The 14309-nt window shown below is 60.5% G+C and overlaps 2 long non-coding RNA genes across 4 annotated transcripts; one reads left to right on the forward strand and one right to left on the reverse strand.

Annotated features, from left to right (window-relative positions):
* Positions 1 to 5647: 5647 nt before the first annotated feature.
* On the reverse strand, positions 5648 to 10441 carry LOC106507749 (uncharacterized). 3 transcript variants are annotated; one of them, XR_014830986.1, is made up of 5 exons: positions 9997 to 10441; positions 7924 to 8092; positions 6833 to 7056; positions 6298 to 6577; positions 5648 to 6170 (listed from the first exon to the last, which is right to left on the reverse strand). It is a non-coding gene; the product is annotated as an uncharacterized LOC106507749 (long non-coding RNA). The 3 variants fall into 3 exon arrangements; XR_014830988.1 differs by lacking the exon at positions 6833 to 7056 and having other exon boundaries at positions 6169 to 6577; positions 9997 to 10121; XR_014830987.1 differs by lacking the exon at positions 9997 to 10441 and having other exon boundaries at positions 6169 to 6615; positions 6833 to 7051; positions 7924 to 8061.
* A 1775-nt stretch (positions 10442 to 12216) lies between these two features.
* On the forward strand, positions 12217 to 12989 carry LOC146407345 (uncharacterized). Its single transcript, XR_014830990.1, has 3 exons — positions 12217 to 12347; positions 12443 to 12562; positions 12694 to 12989. It is a non-coding gene; the product is annotated as an uncharacterized LOC146407345 (long non-coding RNA).
* The last annotated feature ends 1320 nt before the right edge of the window (positions 12990 to 14309 follow it).

The following is a 14309-nucleotide window of genomic DNA, read 5'->3' on the forward strand; positions in this document are numbered from 1 at the left end:
CTGCGCCCCCCGCCCCCCAGGCTGCGGGATTTCCTGCAAGGCTCCACCAGAGCAGGTGGGTGGGTTGGGTGGGGACCGTACAGCCAGGGGTGCCGCAGGGGGCTGGGTGGGGATGCTGGGTCCCAGGCGGGCTTCTCAGAGAGGGGGTCATCACCCCCCCCAACCCCGGCAGAAAGAGCTGCCCACCCCAGTGCTTCCCCTTGGCCCGCAGCTCCCGTGGCTGCTCCCCTGGGACTGTCTGCTCTGTTCGCTGGTGTCTGAAGCCCCAAGAACAAGCCTGGCACCTAGTAGGTGCTCAATAAGCGCTCCCTAAATGCACCCCCATTTTACAGAGGAAGTCCCTGTTCCCCACACCCGCTCCCCTGGCCCCCCTGCTCCTCTGGGGGCCTTCTGGAAAGCCTGTTGCTCAATGTCCCTTCCTCCTCCGGTGAAGTGTTGAAAGAAAACGCCCCCTTTTCCTCTTGCCGGGGGAAGGGGGAGGGGGAGGGCCTCAGACTTTGCAGGGTGGGTCTGAAACAAACGTCAGTATTCTACTGTCTTGCCCCATGGGGAAAGCCAGCAAGGAACTCTTTTTGCTTTTTTGTCCTTTTGCCTTTTCTAGGGCCACTTCCGCAGCATACGGAGGTTCCCAGGCTAGGAGACTTGTTGGAGCTGTAGCCGCCAGCCTACACCAGAGCCACAGCAACGTGGGATCCGAACCGCACCTACGGCCTACACCACAGCTCACGGCAACGCCGGATCCTTAACCCACGGAGCAAGGCCAGGGATCGAACCTGCAACCTCATGGTTCCCAGTCAGATTCGTTAACCACTGAGCCACGACGGGAACTCCAAGGAACTCTTTTTGTTTCTAGAAAGTGAGTCACCAGAGAACCTTCTGGGTTGGTGGAAATACCAAGAGACAAGAGATGCACTCTAAAAGTATGGAGTTCCCTGGTGGCTCAGTGGGTTAAGGACCCGGTGTTGTCACTACTGCGGCTCTGGTCGATCCCTGGCTGGGGAGAACTTCCGCATGCCACGGGCATGGCCAAAAAAATCAAGTAAAATAAAATGAGTGATTCACAACTGAGCACAACCAGCCTGGGCTCCCTTGGGCTCCTCCCATGCACAAAGCCCCAGTGTGAGGGGCTCTGACATGCCAGCGTCCTGCCTGACCCTCCCGGGCACCCTGGGTCCCCACAGGCACCCAGGGAAGGTGCTGGGTGGGTTTGTGGCTAAGTCAGGCTCAAACTCTCTCCCTGCTGGAGGAGAGCTGGGAGCCCTCCTGGGCCTGTTCTGGGACCCAGCCAGATAGCATGTGACAGCAGGTGACCCAATCAAGGCTGAGCCCGCCCCACCTCCTGAGGCCACAGGAGCCTGACAGACCACCTCCCCGTCTGCTCCCCCACCCCTCGCCCCCCGGCCACCCTCTGCCAGGGCCAGGGTGCGGCCCTAGTGTTTATCGCGAGCTGGGTGGGGTGTCTGGAGGGAAGGGCCTTGCTGGAGGCCGAGATAAACCACCATTTGACCCTTCTCACTGCGTGGCAGGGACAGGGCAGGGTGCCCTACCTTTGAAGTCTAGAGATCTGGCTAAACGCCAAGGCACCCAGGCCTCCTGGGCAGTGGAAGGCCGGGCCTCAGGAGGTGGGTTCCTGTGCCTTCAAACCCACACAGGAGAAAGGCCAGACGAAGCCAGGGAGGGAGTGGCAGCAGTGAGGGCAGCAGCCAGCAGCCCCTGCCCAGCAGGTGGGCACTCAGGGAGGGGCCCGCCTCCGCTGGGGCCCCAGGTCAGCCCTGGGGTGCCTGCCGAGCTGCCCTGGGCCTGTGTGCTTTGGGGTTTCCCAGTGGGTGTGCCACTAGGCACCCGTGCCAGCCCGCCACCAGTAAGAAAGTGGCCTGTGAATCTTTCATGGGCTTGTGCTTAAAAATAGATGAGGTGAGGCCCATGGGCCCGATTCCCGGGGCTCTGCAGGGGGCACTGCTGGGGCCGCAAACTCCCCAGGGAGAGGGCAGGGGCCTGGCCGACAGGCCCGGGCACACACAAGGAGCCAGGGACAGGGAGCCTGTGCCCGGGGCCAATGGGAAAGCGCCATCTGGCTGTGCTGTCAGGAGCTCCAGGGTCACAAGGCTGGGGGAGGGTCTGAGCCAGGCCACACCGTGTGATCCTTCCTCCCCAAGAGGGACAGAGGACCACGAGAGGGTGATGGGGGGTCGGGCAGAGGAGGGAAGCTGGAGCTGCACCGGCCCTGCCCCCGCCTGAGAGCTGGGCCCTGGGGTGTCAGCAGCACCCACCCCCCCAGCTTCTCATGCCCACAACGTGCATGTCTGGGTTGCAAGCTTGGGTTGCCAGGCGCACCCACGGCAGGGACAGAGAGCTGGGGACATCGGGGCTGAAGGCAGAAGGCGTCCACGCAGACGCCACTTCAAGGTCGCGGAGCCCGAACGGCCCCACCAGCCTCCCTGCTTCTAACATCAGCGGTAACCCAGGTCTCAGGTCCTTGGAGGTGGCCTCCCTCGGCCCCCACTGGACAAAGAGGGCACCCTGGCTGCCTGGCCAGCAAGATGGGGCAGAAGATGGGGTTTGGTGGGGGTGTTCAAACCCAGGGTCAGCCCCAGGCAGCCCCCCGCCCCCCGCGTGCTCCCGCCCAGCCCTTCCTCTCAGGGCCATTCCCTCAGCTGTGCAGAGGGGCAGTGCCCTGAAATGGGACCGGCTGAGTGACGTGCCAGGCCCGTCAGCCGCTCTTCCTGTGGCAGCTGCCCTCAGCCACCTCACCCCTGGCCCAGCTGGTGTCCAAACTCCGTCAGCTGCCCTGCTGCTCCTCAGGCCAGCGTCGGGGTGGACGAGGCTGGAGGCCCAGCTGGCCACACCCCACCCCACCTCATGCCACCGGTTCCCAGCTTCAGCTGCCGGCCAAGGGGCTGCCTCTCTGGCCTCCAGGTGCCCTGGTCCCTTTTGTCCTGCTGAGCAGTGGGCGGGGGGCAGGGGGTCCTCGGCGTCCTGAAGCGGGAGGGGCAGGGCTCGGCTGCTCCCGAGGCCTGGGCTGGCAGTGGGGCCCACCTCCCCGAGAGGGGCTGAGTGGCTCTGAGGGCACCCGAAAAGCTGGCAGGAACGGCTGGCCTGCTCCTGTGCAGCGCTGGTCCACCCTCCGGACAAGCAGACTCAGGGACTGGGCACGACTGAGCTGCCCACAAGCCCCAGGGCCTCACCCCTGTCTGTCGGGCCCCCATGGGGACCCGGACCCAGGGAGGGGGTATCCAAGCTCCTGCCTCCGCCCCTGTGTGTGCACTCACACACACACTCACAGCCGTGCACACCCCACACACTCGCACACTCACAACCATGTCCACTCGCACACGCCCCCACACGCACTGGAGCAAGGCGGCCCCCCGAGTGAGTCCGAGCCCCGTCCATTCACGAACCCCGTTTAGGCCTAGGGGAGCTCTTGGCCCGACTAGAACTAAGTTAGAAGGGCGGATGGCAGCACAGAGCCGTGGCGGGAGTGGAAGCCTGGCCAGGGGAGACGAAGGAGGGCCCTGGGGGAGGAGGGAAGGAGGGACACGAGTCAGGACCACCCGGCACAGTTATGCAGGTTGTGCATTGCACAAGTCTAGAGCATTCCAACAAGTCTAACCACGGCTGGAGCGTCCCTCCGGGTGAGCAGGCCTACTTCTCTGGCCTTTAACCCTCACCACACCCTTCGCCTCCCAGAGGCTGGATAAGTGACTCCTGAATCAAAGTCAGTGGATCCTGTGCCCTCTTTGCAGCAGGTCAGAGGTCAGAGGCAAGGTTCCAGAGTTCAGCCGATGTCACCCCCACCCCGCCCTGCCACACCTCTGCCTAGATGCCAGGCAGCACCACTGCCATTATTCCCCTGAGTCACTGCGTTGGGCAGGTGCGGCCTCCTGGTGACCCATCTGACATCCGGCACTGAGCTAGTGAGCCTGGAGCCGGGCCACGGCCCCACCCTGGACTTCCCTGAACGTGTGTGTGCTGTCCCAGGTGCGGGCACCAGACCTAGCAAGTAAAACCCAGGGCACTGGGTAAGACCCGAATTTCAGATAAACGAGGAACAGCTTTTTTTTTTTTTTTTTTTTTTGTTATTTTTAGGGCTGTACCCACAGCATATGGAGGTTCCCAGGCTGGGGGTTGAATTGGAGCTGCAGCCGCCAGTCTACACCACAGCCACAGCCATGCAGGATCTGAGATGCGTCTGCAACCTACACCACATCTCACGGCAACGCCGGATCCTTAACCCATGGAGCAAGGCCAGGGATCGAACCTGCAACCTCATGGATACTAGTCAGGTCCATTACTGCTGAGACACAACAGGAACTCCAAGGAACATTTTTTTAGAACAAGTATGTCCCATGTAATATTTGGGACACACTTGTACTAAAAAATGTCATTTGTATGGGAGTCCCCATACGAGGATGAGGGTTTGATCCCTGGCCTCGCACAGAGGGTTAAAGATCAGATTCCACGTTGCTGTGGCTGGCATGGACCGGCAGCTGCAGCTCCGACCCCACCCCCAGCCTGGGAAAGTCCATATGCCACGGTGCCACCCCAAAAAGGAAAAAAAAAATGCCTTTTGCTGTTTGCATGAGATCCAAATCTCACCAGGGGTCCTGTATTTTATCCAGTGACCCCCCGCCCAGAGGAGGGCCCCGTCCTCCTCTCCAGCCCGGGGTTCTCCTGGGCACCTGCCAAACCCGCCTGGCCTCTGGGGATGCCTGGGCAGCACTGCCCTCTAGTGGAAGTAGCTCCAGCCGCAGGCGAGGGACAGAGTGGGGAGTACGGGGCCTGGAGCCTTCGCTGGGGGCAGGGCGGGGCGTGAGGAGGGGGATGAGCCCCGAGAGTGGACCCCAGCCTCCAGCCGCCCGGGGAGAGCTGTCCAGTGATGCGCACAGTGGTCAGTCTTGGCCAGCCAGCCAGGTGTGGGCTCTTGCTGGTGCCCACACTGTGGCTGTTCTGGAGAGACGGTACCTCCATGTGTCGGGTTGTGCGGTGTTTGGGGGCTTCTCTCACTCTGCCGCCTGCCCCCTTCGAGCTCCAGCTCTTCCTGCGAGGCCCCCACCCAGCAGGGGCCCTGGAGGCTGGGGAAGCAGCAGAGCCACCACCGAGGCTGCTCCGGCCCTGGCTGCGGCCCTGGCTTTCCTCCCTCACTCCCGTCTCTTCCTTCCCTCTCTCCCTACTTCCTTTCTTTCCTTTCTGTTTGCTCCTTTGCCCCCCCCACCCCCATCTTTGCACTAACTAGTGCCTTTGAGACTCTCCCTCCGGCAGGCCTGCTCCTCGGGTCAGGGCCGTGGAGGGACCATGGCTCTGGGCCTCCCTGGTCTCCTTCCTCCGTAGAGACATTGAAAATTATAGTCTAGGAGTTCCCGTCCTGACACAGCAGAAACTAGTCCAACTAGGAACGATGAGGTTGAAGGTTCGATCCCTGGCCTCGCTCAGTGGGTTAAGGATCCGGCATTGCCATGAGCTGTGGTGTAGGTCATAGACGTGGTTTGGATCTGGCGTGGCTGTGGCTGTGGTGTAGGCAGCAGCGGTAGCTCAGATTCGCCCCCTAGTCTGGGAACCTCTATGTGCTGCAAGTATGGCCCTAAAAGACAAAGAAAAAGAAAAGAAAACTATAGTCTATGACTGTGTTAGAATAAAGACGCGTCTAATACTCAGCCCTAAAAGTTCATTTATTCCTCTGGGTTTCTTTTTGATTTGAAAGCACTTCTGTGGTTTCCTAAGAGTCTATAGGGACTGGGTCCTAAGCTAGGGGCTGGGTGGACAATGGGACATGCACGGGCTCTGAGGGGTAGGGCTTGGCTGTGTCCACAGTATGCCGAAGTTCCTGGGCTGGGGATCGAACCTGCGCCACAGCAGCAACCCGAGCCACAGCAGTGACAATGCCAGATCCACTGCCAGACCCACTGAGTCACCAGGGAACTCTGAAAATTATTATTATTATTTTATGGCCACACCCGCAGCATATGGAAGTTCCCAGGCTAGGGGTCGAATCGGAGCTGCAGCTGCCAGCTAACACCACAGTCACAGCCACACGGGATCTGAACCTGTCTGCGACCTACACCACAGCTCACGGCAATGCTGGATTGTTAACCCACTGAGCGAGGCCAGGAATTGAACCCGCATCGTCATGGATACTAGTCAGGTTTGTTACTTCTGAGCCACGACAGGAACTTCTGAAAATATTATTTTTAATAATAATTAAAAAGCACAGTCCTGGTCTTAGCCCAAGCAGTGGGGGTGCAGCCTTCCCCACCCCTAACCCAGCCCAGCAAGCTCATAGCCTTTGGGGCAACCCAAGACCTGTAAATCTGGTTGGTTTGGAAGCTCCTGAAGCCCGCGTGAGTCATGGAGAGTCATGGAGCCTGCGAGGCATGGAGGTGTCGTGGGGAGATGGGAGGCAGCGGGCCAGGGGCGCGGGATCTCCTTTCTAAGAACCGCGGGCGTCAGGGGCGTCCAACCTTTGGTGGCTGATCTGGTGCTGGTCCCGCAGAGCCACTGGGCAGTCGGCCTCGCCCAGAGCGGACCCGGCGGCCTGACTGCAGACAGACAGTAGTCCGGGCAGTCGTCCCCTCCTCTGACTCTGAGTTAGAGAACATCGAACCCGGGCTCAGCTTGAGTCTGCAAGAGCCACCAGCGCACACCGTCATTTCACAGAGGACAGCTCCACTCAGCAGCCCAAGACCGCCCTCCCCTGCGGGCCGGCCAGGAGGGGTGGGGGAGCTGGCAGAGGGAACCCGGAAATCATCAGCAGATCCGGAGAGAGAGACAGAGACAGACAGACAGACGGAGAGGGAGAGAGTGGGGCCTGGTCCCCGGCTCAGGTCTCTTTGCTCACCCCACTCCTGACTGGCGCCTCCTTTAGGACTCAGCTCTGGAGCCCCCTCCTCCAGGAAGCCCTCCTGGGCTTCCCACGTCTGATGCTGCCTTTCTCTGTGGACGTGTCTCTCTGCCTCTGCCCCCAGCGTAATCCTCAGCTGTGCGTGTCTTGGGCTACGCAGGGCCGGGTGGAAACTGCACTCCCTTGAGCGCCTGCCCATTCCTTCTTAGCGACCAGCTGAACTGAAACCCGAGCCATGAGATGTGCCTGCCTGTTCTGCCCCCCCCCGCCCCCCCCGTTCAAGCTTCTCTGCCTCCCTACTTGCCCTTGAGTCTGGGGTCCCCAGCCCTCCAGGACCCCCGTCTTTGGGAAAGGGAATGACAAGGGCTGAGCACATGCACCAGGGCCTGGGGGGCACCAGGGCCTTGAGCTGAGGCAGCAACAGTTCCATGTGGCGAGGGCATCCCTGGCCAGCAGGGGGTGGGCGCCAGGACTCAGGGGCTGCCAGCCACCTATCTTGAGGCATGAGGACAGGCCAGCAAGCCAGACTGCACCTTCTCCACGTCCCAGGAGCCCTGGTGGGGCCGGGACAGCACCAGGCTGGCCACCTCCCTTGGGCACCCCCTTCCTCCACCTCCTCCCGCCCCCATGCCCACCCACACGGGGGCATCGTGGCCAAGGGCCCAAAACCCCATGAGCTCAGCCCACCAGGCAGATGCTGTGCGCGGGGCTGGGATTTGCACGTGGGCAGGTGGACAACCAGTGTTTCTGGAGGAGCAGCCCTGGGCGGGCGGGGACCCCTCCCTCCTGTCCTTTGCACTTACACGTCGCTACTCTGACCAGTCCCGAGTCCCCGGGTCCCGGGATCTTCCTCGGTCCCCTCCACCCACATGCTTGCAGTCTGATCCTGCCCTTGACCTATGGGGGCCCCGTGGATCCAAATCGGAGGCTGGGAGGGACCACGCCTGTGCCAGGAGGGACCCCGCAGAGCTGGAGGCAGGGAAGGGCTCGGCCCAGCCATAGCCTCGGGCTGGCGTGGCCCAGTGCTCAGGCCACAGCTGCGGGCATCTGCCTTTGGGGCCAGGCCTGCCTGCCTGCTCCCCACTCACCGGCTCCAAGCGATAAGAGGAGGCCTCGGGCGACTTCCGCTTCTCAGATTCCAGAATCTGGTTTGGTTTTGTTTTTGCAGTAGGCAGGTCCCTCGTGTCTATAGCACCAACCCGCAGTGGGCTGCATGGTAGCCCCCCAAAAGAGCATTCTTATCCTCACCCCTGGAACCTGTGAATGAGACCTATTCAGAAAAAGGGTCTTCCCTTGAAGCTCCTGCTGTGGCTCAGCGGAAACGAATCCAACTGGTATCCATGAGGACTCGGGTTCCATGCCTGGCCTCACTCCAGCACTGCCGTGAGCTGTGGTGTGGGTCACAGATGCAGCTCAGATCCCACGTTGCTGTGGCTCTGGTGTAGGCCGGCAGCTGTAGCTCCAATTGGACCCCTAGCCTGGGAGCCTCCGGTGGCCCTGAAAAGACCAAAAGGAAAAAAAAAAAAAAAAAAAGGGGGTCTTCCCTTTTTAAGGTGGAAATCTTAAGATGGAGAGAGAGCACCCTGGCTTCTCTGGGGGCCCCAAATCCATGAGCAGTGTCCTCAGAGGAGATGCACAGGAACAGACAGACCCGGGAGAAGACGGCGGAGACGGGAGCCACGCTGCACCTGCTGCCGAGCGGAGGCCGGAGGCCGGGAGGAGGAGCCGGAGGGACAGGAGGCCCCTCGCCGGGAGCCTGCAGATGAGCCGGCTCTGCCACTCCTGGGGTTTGGACTGGCCTCCAGGATGGGGAGACTGGATTCTGGCTTTAGAAGTCACACATTGTTATGTGGCCCCAAGGAAACACTCATGTCACCTTCTGTGCTGGTTCCAGAACACAGAAGGTGAGACAGGCCAGGAGCCCCTCCCGGGGACCTCGCAGCCCCGGGCATGAGAGGGACACAGAGCCTGGGTGCCAGCGTGGGGGCGGGGCAGCAGCCGGCTGGGCCGGTGAGGCCGCTGCAATCAGGGCCGGCTTCCTGTAGAAGGTGAGAGGGCCTGAAGGGTGAATACCAGGACGAGGTGGAGGAGAGCGTTGCAGGAATGAGGAAGTGCTGGTACACGGGCCAGAAATGAACCAAAAAGTTCGATGCGTCTGGAATGTCCTCGCAGCAGGGGCCTGGAGAGGGGGAGCCGGTGGGGCTGGTCCCCTGGGGCTTCCTGCTCCTGCCTAGGACTGGGGACTGACCTTATTCCCAGAGGCCCAGGGTTCTTTTAAAACGACTCCCGACCCTCCTGCCCTCTTTCTCCAGGACATTCTCCCGGGATTCTTTTCCGAGCGTCCGGCTCCAAAAGCACCGTGTGCTCACGATCTCTTGCTGTGTCACAAAGGACCCGCAAACTCAGCAGCTTAGAACAGCTCATGGTTCTGTGGGCCGGGACCCCGGGAGCAGCTGAGCCCTGCAGCCTTGGCACAGTCAGAATGTCAGCCGGGCTCGCTGAAGTGGAGCTGGGCGGGGGGGGTGCAGGTGCCGGCACGTGGCCCTGGCTCTGGGGGGAGGCCTCAGTTCCTGGCCTCCCCCAGCATGGCAGCCAGCATCCCCCAGAGCCTGTGACCTGAGAGCCAGGCCGAGCAGCGTCCCTGGAGGTCACCCTCCCCAGTGCTCCCACTGTGTCCGGAGGGAGGGTCCCAGGCTGCCCGGATGCCTGGCATCCCAGTCCCAAAGGACGAGTCGGGTCTACACCAGGAGGCTGCTCGGGGATTAAACCACAACAGGAGACGCTGAGGTTAGACCCCAAGCAGAACTTTCTTCCTGTGCCCCAAACACAGGAGCACATTTCTCAGCAGATTCTCACAGGAGGCCCAAGTCATAGGACGAGTGCTTCGCGCTTTGCAGACGGCCCGCCTGGTCACCAGCTCCAGCAGCGCCTCCAAGTCTCACGCGGCTGCGATGGGCCGGGACTGGGGCCGGGGCTGATGGCAGCGCAGCCCTCTACGGCCCACTACTGCGGCTCGCCCTGGGCCTAGCGCCACCGGCCTGATGCCAGGCTGAGGTGCCCTGACGCTTTTATTCAGGCTCACTGGTCCCCCCCCTCGCTCCATCCTTCCAGCCCCCCCCCCCACCTTCTCCACCCCCACCCTGAGCCCCTGCCGGCCTTACCAGAGCTCCCTGAGCAAGGAAGCAGTCACTGTCCTGCAAGGTCCTGGTCTGGGCCCAGGTCCAGCCGGCCTCGGGGGGTGGGGGGGCAGAGGACGCTGTGGACTCAGCAGCACGGAGGGCCGCAGGGTCGTGCGTGGCCTGAGCCTGCACCCTCATGGCCAGTGTTCCCAGGCCGCGTGTTCAGTCAGCTCCCCTGGGCTCTGTGTGTGTGTGTGTGTGTGTGTGTGTGTGCGTGCGCGCGCACGTGCACTCGCGCACATGCTCACAGGTGCCTGCACGCCCAGCCCCGGGCTGGGGTGAGGATCCAGCAGCCATCAGGACCGGACACAGGCAGGCCCAGCCCAGCAGCAGGGCCTCAAGGGCCCATGGAGGGCCCAGCGCTGATGGCCGAAGGGAGTGGGGGTCGGGGGCGATGGGAAGCCGGCATCAGGTCAGGAGGGCCTCTGCGGGAGGGGCGCGTGGGCTGGGACCCACGCAAAGGGGAGGGGAGGGACGTGGGTGGAGCCCCTGGCCGAGGGAGGGAAGGCCGCGTTGGCAAAGGCTCTGAGGCAGCAGGGAGCAGATGCATTGTGGGGGCTGAAAGAGGAAGGCGGGGTGAGGGTGGGGTCGCTGAGAAGGGCAGTCTGCAGCCCAGATGGGAGGAGGGAAGCAGGCAGGAGGCCGAAGCCCCCCAGCACGGCACCCCTGCCCCGTCCTCACGGTTCGGGCTGCCCACCCCCATCAGCAGCCGCGCCTGACAAGCGGGGGGGGGGGGGGGGGGGGCTGTGGCTCTTCCTCAGCTCCCCCCGGGGCGGAGGTCCGTGCGGCTTTATCCTGGAAAGCCGCTGCATCTTGGATCCCGCGCTGCTGCGGCTGTGGTGTAGGCCAGTGGCTGCAGCTCCAATTCGACCCCTAGCCGGGGAACGTCCATAGGCCGCAGACGCAGCCCTAAAAAAAAGCAAAAAGAAAAGCCTTTGACCCAGAAATGTCACTGTGGGAGCCTGTCCAAAGTTAATGATTAAGGCCAGGCGTGGATGTAGCTGGTCACTCGCACAGCCTCGTTAGAGAGACGTTGGCACATCCTAGATGCCCATCGAGAGGCGCCTGACAACGCGAATCGAGGGGCATCCAGGTGACTGAACGTTGTGCAAACATTAAAATAGCGCGATGGCCCCGGGCCCTCAACCTGCGGAGGCTTCTCAGGGGAACCACGTCCCACGGGATCCTTAACCTGCTGAACTCCCCACGTGTGTCTTTTTTATTGAGGTGAAATACATATAACATAAAATTAACCATTGGTTTGGTTTGGTTTGGGGGGAGGCTGTGCCCACAGCTGACAGAAGTTCCTGGACCAGGGATCAAACCCATGCCACAGCAGTGACCATGCTGGATCCTTAATGGCTAGGCCACCAGGGAACCCCAAAATTTACCATTTGAAATTATACAATTCAGTGGCTTTTTTGTGTGTGTGTGTGTGTGTTTGTCTTTTTCTAGGGCCGCACCCACAGCACATGGAGGTTCCCAGGCTAGGGGTCGCATCGGAGACCAGAGCCACAGCAACGCGGGATCTGAGCCGTGTCTGCGACCTACACCACAGCCCACGACAATGACGGATCCTTAACCCATGAGCGAGGCCAGGGATCGAACCTGCAACCTCATGATTCCTGGGCGGATTCGTTAACCACTGAGGCACGGCGGGAACTCCAGTGGCCTTTTCTCAGTACAGTCCCAATGCTCTGCCATCAGCACCTCCATGGAGTTCCAGAACGTTTTCATCACGCCCAAAGGAGACCCTGCACCCAGGAGGCACTCATTCCTTAGCCCCCTCCCCCAGCCCCTGGCAGCCACCAGCCCGACTTCTGTCTCTAAAGATTTTTCTATTCTGGGAGTTCCCGTTGTGGTGCATTGGAAAAGAATCCCACTAGGAAGCATGAGGTTGAGGGTTTGATCCCTGGCCTTGCTCCCTGGCGTTGCCGTGAGCTGTGGTGTAGGTTGCAGATGCAGCTTGGATCTGGTGTTGGTGTGGTTGTGGGGTAAGCCAGCGGCTACAGTTCCGATTCAACCCCTAGCCTGGGAACCGCCATATGCCATGGGTGCGGCCCTAACAAAGCAAAAAAAAAAAAGAAAGGTTATTCTATTCTGGATATTTCACATGCATGGACTCTCCTGTAGGTGCCTTTTGTGTCTGGTTTCTTTTACATAAAAGGCTCTCGGTGCTCATCTGTGTGGCTCTGCGGGTCAGAACTTCACCCCTCCTCCGGCCGAAGGGTGCAGGATGGACAGTGGAATTCATTCCATTTGGCCAAGAAGGGCCCGCTCCTCCCTGGGTGGACATTTGCCTGCGCTCCTTACACTGAGCATCGGAGCCCCCGGTGAGACCGGGTGAGTGGGACGCAGGGCCGCCCACGGGCACTTCTCTCCCGGCCGCCTCCCTGCGATCCTCCGCCCCCACCTTCTTTCTACACAGCAGACCTTCAGGATCTATGAGACGAAAGCCGAGAGCTTACTAAGAGCTCAGAGCACCACTAAGGCAGATGAGGGCAACGGCCCGGGTTCTGGGCTCTCTCGGTCACTACCATGGAGACCGGTATGTACCGACCTTGGTGTTGCAAAATGCGCGTTCCGGGTCTGCCCATGGTCGGCTGCCTCAGGGCCCGCACGGTCTGTTCCTCTGCCCGCCCTCCACCCCCTCCCTCCTCCTCCCTGCCCCCTCCTTAGATCTTGATGCCGATATCGCCTTCCCCAGAACACCTGTCGGCTGGGACCTGCGGGACCCCTGACCTCCGTCCAAGGTCACTGGGGTCTGGAGCCGTGGGATGAGCTGTGCCTGGAAGGCCATCTGCCCAGGGCCCAGGTCTCCTTTTCCCCATTTTCCTCACGACATGCTTGTGCCCGAGACTGACAAGTTCCAGACCTCTGGGGTCGCTTGGTGCAGAAAAAGACTACATTTCCCAGCACACTTTGCAGCAAGAGCATGCGACTGAGATCCGGCCAATGGGGTGTGAGCAGAAGAGGTAAGCTGCTCTAGGTCCTCTCTTTAAAGGGAAAGTCATGCTCTTCGGGTCCCTTTTGCTCTTCCTTCTTGGGGGAGAGTGGAGGTGATGTTTGGAGCCGGAGCAGCCGTTTGGGACTGCAAGACAGAAACCACATCCCGAGACGTGCGCCCAGAGAACGTCTCCAAGGGGGTCTCCGATCGCCCTCGGATGCCGACCCTCCGCGGGCTACGTGAAAGATAAACACACTTCTATTTCTATTTTACGGTCCCTTGGTAAAACCTGCTGTATGTTCACTGACTCTTGGGCTGTTTCCGAGGAGGTAGCTGTTGGGTCTGTGTATGGGGTTGGATGGTGACCCCGAGGTTCACATTCACCCAGAGCTTCAAATGCGGCCGCTTTGCAAAGAGGGTGTTTGAAGACACAAAACCAGAGGAAGGAGACGGGGATGGGGCACGTGCTGACAGAGGCAGAGTTCGGAGTGTCACACGGCAAGCCAAGGAAGCCCAAGGATAGCCGGCAACCAGAGGCTGGGAGGGTCAGGGAAGCTTTCGCCCCTGGAGCCACTTCGGAGGGGGTGCTGCCCTGCTGACACCTGGCTTTCGGACTTCTGGCCTCCAGAGCTGGAGCATAGATCTCTTTTGTCTAAAGCCACGGAGTCTGCACCTTTTCTTTACAGCACCCATAGGGAACCAAGGCAGCCTGCCGCTTGGAAAATTACACATTAAAGACACCCCTATTTGGGGTCCTGATAGAGTAAGGAAGAACAGATCTGAATCCACATTGGATCTGTTTCTTTTACTTTAACCTTGTAGCCTATTGCTTTGGCTACAAATTAATCAAGAAAGGAATGTTGCCAACAGCCTGAAATATACAGGAGGGCTCATTCTCAGGCTCCTACCTTTAAGGGTGTAACACTTTCCCCTTCACCTTGAGATAAAAAGTTGCAGAACAGGAAATAACAGTTGTCTTGTTAGAGCTTCACAGGAACATCACCACCTTAGACACCTACGGGGACAGCTGCAAGAACAAAGGATTCCCGCAGCAACGATTGCGGCAACCAACCACGCCCCATCCCTTTTTAGTCGAGAAGAAGCTTGAGTTCCAACACCTGGTAAATTGGTTCTTTGGGACCAGAGTCCACCATCTTCCCCTCCCAGGCTCCACCTGGACCCATCACAGCATTGCCATGGTGATGCCCAGCATGACAGAGGGGCACACGGAATGGACTTGGTATTTCTGATGGAGCACTGACCACTGCATGCCGGACGGGACTTCTGCCCCACTGATGGGCAGGATTCCTCTCACAGTCAGGCTCGGGGGCCCTTTGCACAGAGTTTG

This window comes from Sus scrofa, chromosome 1 (assembly GCF_054392235.1).
Source record: "Sus scrofa isolate SSC_HxYL_T2T_F1_AM1 chromosome 1, Sscrofa_HxYL_maternal_Yorkshire_Landrace_v2.0, whole genome shotgun sequence".
Taxonomy (NCBI): Eukaryota; Metazoa; Chordata; class Mammalia; order Artiodactyla; family Suidae; genus Sus; species Sus scrofa.